Below are 8,476 nucleotides of genomic sequence, written 5' to 3'. Positions count from 1 at the left end.
GGGCTTCGTGGGCGGCTGCTGGAGTGTGAGGCTCCTTAGGACAGTCCTCTGTCCTTTTCTAGCCTTGTGCTCCTGCTGCCGTCCTCTCCAATTCTGCTGGGCACCTTTTCCTTTTCCTTCTGTTTCGTTTTTCTCCCCCCTCTTCTCCTATCTGCTTGCCGTTTCCTGCCGACCTTTTGCTCGTTCTGGTTCTTCCATGGACTTCTTCTATTTTGACGCCCGGGTGCTTGAGGAGGCATACTCATGCACCCGTAGAACTGCAGTACCCGACGTCGAGTGCGAGGGGAACCTTTTATTGTCAATCCCCACTTCGTCACTGAACCCGATCTCGACGGACTGTCGGTTTCTTAAGGTGGCGTTTGTGGGGCGTATACTCACGACGCACCCCTAGGAGGCCCCGACAAGATCGGCGATAGCTTCTTGTTGGGTGTCCTGCCTCTAATTGTGGCTCCATGGTGGGTGTGGGGGCACATTCGTGAGTGAATTCTTAATTTCGTCAAGATGATAACCCCTGTTTCGGCTGCTTCTGGCTTACCTTTTCAGGCTCGTGGGGTGGGCGACCAAGCCCCCGAGTCGGTCCGTATTGGAAGACCGGGCTCTGTAGCCTCCGCTGCATTGGGCCCCGACCTTGCTCCTCCTTTGGCCTCTCTGACTCCTTCCCCTGGCTCCCCTCCCTCCTCTGTGGTTGGGTCGAGCCCCAAGCCCCCAGTGGTGACTACCTCGTCCCCTGGCGCGGCTCCTTCTCTAGTTGTAACTACTGCGCCTTTTAACCCCTCTCTCTCTGGGGGTTCTCACCGCCGTCCTCGTCACGGCCGCCCTCGCTCGATTCCTTCCAGTTCTGCTACCTATCAAGCCTTGTTTGGTCCTGCTTCGTGGGCCAAATATTTTGATCTCCCTCTTGATTCTGCGCCTCCTGACGATTTCTCCCTTCATCGACATCTCATTGATTCCGTGGATGCCTCCATTACTTTCAACCCCACTCGTCTCGGTACACGTGTCGTTGCTGCTCCTTCTCAGGATGCTGCTTCCCGCTTGGCTGCCTTATCCTGCCTTGGCGAGACCCCCGTTCGGGTCTCGAAGAACGCTCAATTGAATGCCAGTGTTGGCACTATTTTGCTCCCGCCCCATGTTGCAACCGGTGTTCGGGACCTGCGCGACTGCCACGACGATATTCGCCATATCCTCGCTGCCCAGGGCCATTCTATTCTCCAGGTGGACACGTTTACTCGTCCCCCTCGTGGTAGTCGCCGTCAACCCCTCCGGGTTGTGAAGATTACCTTTGATGGTAGGACCCTTCCACCCTCTGTCATTCTTGCTGGTGCCAGGTGCTCTGTCCAGGAGTACATTCCTTCTCCTCGGCTCTGCAACAAGTGCTGGAGGTTTGGGCATGGTGCCCTCCGCTGCTCCGGGACTGTCTCTCTCTGTCCTTTGTGTGGTGGCGAGGGTCACTCTAAGTCGGAGTGCACTTCTCCCCAGGCTCGTTGCCTCAACTGCGGTGAGGCCCATCCTACCTTCTCCCGTGCGTGTGTCCATTACAAGCTTGAGGCAGCCGTCCTCAACCTGAAGCACCGGGAGCGTTTATCTTTTCCTGAGGCGAGGCGCCAGGTTCGCCGGCTCCCGCCTTATGCTAATATCTCTTATGCTCGCGTGTTGCGCTCTTCCTCTCCTCGTCCTTCCCGCCTTCCTCAGACTCACAACCGTTTCCGGGCCTTGGACCCTGATGCGCCCACTGCCCCCTCCTCTGTTCCTTTGGGTCCTCTCCCGAAGGATCCTCCTCCTGGTCCTCTGTCTGGGGTTCCCCTTCCTTCTACCCGGTCTGTCGTGTCTTCTGTGTCTTCTTCCTCGTCCCCCTCCGATCCTCCTTCCCATCCTCTTCCTCCATCTATTGGCTCTCCCCACCGCCTGTCGGTGCGGGCGGATGTCCATCGCTCTCCTAACGGCCGTCGTGTGTGCTCTCGTTCGGCTTCTCCTGTTGAGACACTGGAATCCGTTGCCCGGTACGTAGTTGCTGGGACACCGGTCTCTTTAAGTCAGAAGCGTAAGCCTGGCTCCTCTCCTTCCTCTTCCCCGGCGGGTAAGAAGGCTTCGCTTTCTTCCTCAGCTCCTCCTTCTGGCTCTGTTGCTCCTTCCCCTCCCGTTTCAGTGCTTGCGCCCCCTGTTCCTGCTATGGAGGTTTCTTTGGCCCCTGCTTCCCTTTCGGTTGCTGCTCTTGCTGGGGTGCGCTCCCCTCTTTCTACTCCCCCTCCTCCTGCTGCTGTCCTTGACGGCTCCTCTCCGTTGTCTCCTCCTCTTCCTCCTCCTCCTCCAGACCCTGCCCGCCCACCTCTGCTCTGGTCTCCCGTTTCCTTCCCTCCGTCTTTGCTCAGTTTACCCATGCCCCCTAACCCTGACTTTGCTGACCCTGATCCCGACCCTGATATTCTTTAACGTGCTCTGTTGGTCTTTCGCCTTTGTTTTTTCCTTGTTCTCTGTTTTTGTCCTTTCTCTTCTCGTCGTTGTCCATTCTTCAATGGAACGTTCGAGGTTATTACGCCAATTTCCTCGAACTCCAACTTCTGATTTCGCGGTTTTCGCCCCTTTGTGTCTGTCTCCAGGAGCCAATGCTTGGTGCTCGTCCTGGTCGTTTTCGTGGCTATTCCTTTCTCTCCCCCCCCCCCAGCCATTGCTGGGGCTTCTAATTCTTCTGCTCTTTTGATTCGGGCTGATGTTCCCTTTGTTCCTTTACTTTTTCCTTCGCCTCTCCATTGTTCTGCTGCTCGTATCTTTGTGGGGAAATGGTACACAGTTTGTTCCATTTATCTCCCCCCGAGTGTCCCGCTCTCTCTTCCTGATTTGAAACACCTGGATTCCTTGCCGGAGCCTGTGCTCCTGCTGGGTGACTTCAATTGTCGTCATTCTCTTTGGGGTGACGTTCTGACGAATACCCGGGGTCGCCTCCTTGAGCCGTTTCTCCTCTCTTCTTCCCTGTCTCTTCTGAATTCTGGTGAGCCCACTCATTTGGACTCTCGGACTCGCACCCTTTCTTGTCTTGATCTTTCTCTCTGCTCTTCTTCTCTTTACTTAGATTTCACGTGGCAGGTTCTTGATGACCTCCATGGAAGTGATCATTTCCCCATCCTTGTTTCCTTTTTCTCTTTTCGCCCTTCCCTCTCTTTCCCTAGGTGGCAGTTTGCTAAGGCAGACTGGACCCTATTTACCCTCAGTGCTGCTCTCCCTGACCTCTCCCTTCTGCCTCTCTCTCGCGCTCTCCTCCTTTTTCATGACACTGTCTTCAACGCTGCCCTCCGCTCTATTCCTCGCTCTTCCTCTCGGGGTCCACGGAAGTGCGTTCCCTGGTGGAATGCGGACTGTGCTCGGGCTGTCCGCTGTAAGCGTGCAGCCTGGAAGAGGCACCGCCGTAGGCAGACGACCGATTCTTTTCTTTTCTTTCGGAAAGCGAGTGCGGTGGCCCGTAGGGCCATCCGTACGGCTAAACGTGAATGTTGGGCATCTTATGTCTCAACAATTACGTCCGAGACCCCTCTGGCCCAGATCTGGAAGCGTATCCGCAAGATAGCGGGTAAGTTCGTTCCCGATGTTTCACCGGTCCTTCACCTCCATGATACTCTTGTGGCGGACCCGTTGCAGGTCGCTTCCGAACTGGGTTCCCATTTTTCTTCTGTTAGCTCTGGTCTTCATCTTCCCCAATCTTTCCTTCTTCGTAAACCTGTCCTTGAGTCTCGTCCTTTAGATTTCTGCACTCATCTTCAGCTTCCCTATAATGATCCCTTCTCTCTCTCTGAACTTCGTTCTGCCCTGGCCCTCTGCGGTTCTACGGCGGCGGGCTCCGATGGTATTCATTATGAGATGCTTCGCCATCTCCCTCCGAGCACGTCTCAGTATTTACTGAGTCTGTATAATCGGATCTGGGAGTCGTCGTCAGTCCCTGAGGACTGGCTCGATGCCGTTGTCCTCCCTGTTCGCAAACCGGGGTCTCTGGGAGTAGTGGAAACCGGGCCTATGCCCGTGCGTTTTGCTTTTTCCCCCGCACGGGCATAGGCCCCTGTGTTTTCTCTGGGCCTATGCCCGTGCGTTTTGCTTCTTCCCACGCACGGTCTATGGCCCCTGGCTTTTCTCGAATGTTTTCCCAAGCACGGTCTACTGCCCCTGTGTTTTCTCGAATATTTTCCCAAGCACGGTCTACGGCCCCTGTGTTTTCTCGAATATTTTCCCAAGCACGGTCTATGGCCCCTGGGTTTTCTCGAATATTTTCCCAAGCACGGTCTATGGCCCCTGGGTTTTCGCTCAAGGGGATTAAACGGCCGCCTCCAGTCATCCCCAAATTTCGTCAGCTCAGTGACCCTGCACAGACATTGCTAATGGTCAATGACGTCACCAGCTAGCCCCTCATCGTTCCTGCACCGGCATGTTCAAGGGGTTTAAAAAGCCGGTCTATGAGTCGTGTGTTTTGCGATACAACAGTGACCTTGAAACCTAATGTTAAATACCATCATCCCTAGTCTATTTTTAATTTCATATTTACTTCCAACCATCGCCCATTACATTTATCAAAGGGGCTCGCTTATGTGAGGGAAGAACATAACTTCAGCACTGCAAGATGTTATGTGTGTATTTTCAAGTTCGTCCCCTGCTGCCTGTATTTACCCAGGTCTTTTTCCTAAATATAAAACTTATCCAATTCATTCCTATTCTGTTTCATGTTGATACGTATAATAGGCTATTAATATTCCCCTTTAGTATGACCATTCAGTCACACCTCTATCATGTCACCCCTATTTCTTCTTCGTCGTCCTTCTAGAGAATGTAATTTGAGCTATGACAATCTTTCTTGAAGGATCGTTTATTATGCATAGGGCAAAAACGGTAACCCTGAAACTTAATGTAAAATACCATCAACCCTAGACTATTTTAAATTTCCTATTTACTTCCAACCATCGGTCATTGCATGAAACAAAAGGGGAGCAGCACTGCAAGAAGTTATTTGTGTATTTTTCGAGTTCTTCCCCTGTTACCTATATTCACCCAGGTCTTTTTCCTAAATATATAACTTATCCAATTCATTCCTGTTCTGTTTCATGTTGATACGTATAATGGGTCATTAATATTCCCCTTTACTATGACCATTCAGTCACACGTCTATCATGTCACCCCTATTTCTTCTTCATCATCGTCGTTCTAGAGAAGCACTGCAAGAAGTTATGTATGTATTTTCAAGTTCGTCCCCTGTTACCTATATTTACCCAGGTCTTTTTCCTAAATATAAAACTTATTCAATTCATGCCTATTCTGTTTCATGTTGATACGTATAATAGGTTATTAATATTCCCCTTTACTATGACCATTCAGTCGCACCTCTATCATGTCACCCCTATTTCTTCTTCGTCATCTTCATTCTAGAGAATGTAATTTGAGCTTTGACAATCTTTCTTGAAGGATCGTTTATTATGCATAGGGCAAAAAATAAAATGAAAAAACTGCTATCATTCATTTATATGAAAAAACAGAGCCCTGGGCATTGGCGATTTCAATGCGTTTTCAGTAGTAACCAATATTGTCCTTAACCTCACACACGTCTCACATTCGCTCAAAACATACCTCCCACACCTTGCTATGGCATATAACAAATAAAAAAATCTCATTCAGTAAAAGCAAGCCTCTCATATTTTAAAATAAGGCCTTCTGCGGCGCAAGGCGCGCTAAATGCGGATCCCAGGAGGTACACACATAAGTGTGAACTCTTAATCTAGCTTAATACCTCACCTATACTCTGTGCTTCATCAAAGTTGATATTCAGCTACAATAGCTCGTATTTTGGCTCATTGCTTATATTTTCTGTTATTCATAAACCCGATCAAACCTTCCTAACCTAACCTATCCTAACTTATTATATATAACAAACAAATACATTCTACAGAACAGTTATTGTTATTGTTTAGTGACATCGTGAAAAGCGACCTCAGGTATAGGGATAATGTATTGATGGTCATTAGCATATAGGTGTGAAGGTATTACAGCACCTGACTGGTCAACTATGTATGACGTCACCAGACAACCAATGCGACCTTTGGCGTCCTACTGGCATGAGTATTTGATGTTATTATTCAAAAATGACTAGACTATCCATCCCCACCTAACCTAATCAGAGGTATAAGAATATACATTTTAGTCATCCACAACTGTCATCATTATTCAGTGATAAGTTCAAAAGTATAACAGAATGCCAAATGTCATACTGCAATTTAAGCAGAATCGTACATCTGGCAGCATAGCAGGTGAGCTGAACATAAGAATAAAGGTGACTGCAGAGGTCCTATTGGCCCATACGAGGCAGCTCCTATATATTTCCACCCAATCTCATTCATGTCCACCCTATGCTTAAAACAACCAAGGGATCCACTTAAGGTATTAGTTTACAATAATAGTTTTAATAAATAGCTGTCATTCTAGTTTTATACACAACAGCAATTATTAAACCCTATAGCTAGATATTCTACTATAATCCACAAGTAGTTACCACACATCTGGCAGTACAGCGGATTAGTGGCTGTCTTCATAGGCTAGTCAACTGTCCTCACATCCATCAAATAGATATCCAAATGTCGCACCTCAATTCATCCATTTAGCAACTTAGCTGGATGCTAGTCACTATATTCATAGGCTAATCATTTCTACACCTCAAAAAATCCTAGTCTTACTACGCAAATCAGGTGACTTGTTTCTAAACCAACAGTCGCAAATACAATCATGCATACCTACACATACTCCACAACCCATACATTCATAGAGAATAGCCTAGTTTTTTGCCACCATTTTCCCCCATTAATCAGATGTAATTTATGCCTTACACACAGAAAATACTGCATTTACACACCAAACATGCCATTTATGCACAAAATATATTATTTACACTCAAAATATGCCATCACATAAAAAATATGACATTTTCATACAAAATATGTCAGTTGCATACAAAATATACCATTTACACAATATTGCATGTACACTCAGAGTATGACATTTTACACAAAGTACGGTATTTTGCACAAATATATCAAAAGTCTTATGCATTTAGACAATCAAAAATGCGCTTTCACTAAAATTACACAATTTCACAAACATAATTTTCACAAAATACCCATACATTGTCTCATAAACCAAAATACACTTACACCATAAATCTATTTTATCAGATTACAGAGCTTACACAAAATACACAATTTTCACACACAAATACAGTTGCATCAGTTCCACTTCAACAAATTAAAAACACAACTTGCATAAATGCACTATTATCACAAAAATTATTATAAAACATGGACGATTATTACACAGTTTGTGTAATTATTTTACATCTTTGCACAATTAATACAAGAAAACTTGCTATATAATTACTCAACTTGCACAATGACAATCAATACACAAAGGTATAAATAAACAATTCGTCCATATGCAATTACACAACATGCTCAATTAATACACAACTTATACAAATATTACACATCTTTCATAATTATTACACAGCTTGTACAAATGCATATCTAGAACAAATACATACAAAACATAACTACCCCAAATATGAAAATACACAACTAGCATAAATACACTATTTACACAAATACAATTGCGGCATTTACACAACTTGCTCAAAAATATAATCAATACGCAACTTGCCAAAATATGAACAATACATAACTAGCACATATTCCTTAAATACACAACTATGCAATATCCGCAAATACACAACCAAAAACATATACAATTAATACATACAACTTGCACAAAACAATACACAATTTATAGAAATATAATCAATACATAATTGCAATAATCATACAACTTATGCAAAATACATAATCTGCACAATTAATACACAAGTATATTAATTGTGCTATATATGTACAAACACAACCAACTAGGACAAACAATACACAATTTGCATGATATTTTTCTGGGTATATTTAGGACATTAATTATAATATGCTGAGTTTAACCAACTCCCCAAAAGTCAGAATTTCACATATTAAAATGGTTCATATGACTTCCGATGAGCTCAATATATAACACATTCTTTTCCATTAAGATATCGACATTATTAGTGCTAAACTATTCATCTAACATATGTCCACTGTTTTTATGTCTTATTAATACCTTCCTTGTTGCATTCTCTCCAATCAGGCCACCATATTTATGTATTTATTCAAACCATCTATCAGACTTATTTATTCTAGCCTTAGTTATGTTAGGGCAGGTGGGGTTAGGTGAAGTCAGTATTGTCTATGATAATTTTAGACAAATTTGCTATATCTTATCAAAATGCATCCTGTTAAAACTTAAATTCATCGAAATCTATCAAAAATATACTTATACTACGCAAATTGGACTAAATTCAACCTAGCTAAACTTACTAAATATGAGCATCCCATATCCTCACATACAAGCCTATGTCGCCTCTGTCCATACATTATATGAGTCTGCC

Source organism: Procambarus clarkii, chromosome 51, assembly GCF_040958095.1.
Source record: "Procambarus clarkii isolate CNS0578487 chromosome 51, FALCON_Pclarkii_2.0, whole genome shotgun sequence".
NCBI classification, from domain to species: Eukaryota; Metazoa; Arthropoda; class Malacostraca; order Decapoda; family Cambaridae; genus Procambarus; species Procambarus clarkii.
The sequence above is the reverse complement of the archived record's forward strand: the minus strand, read 5'-3'. Positions refer to the sequence as shown.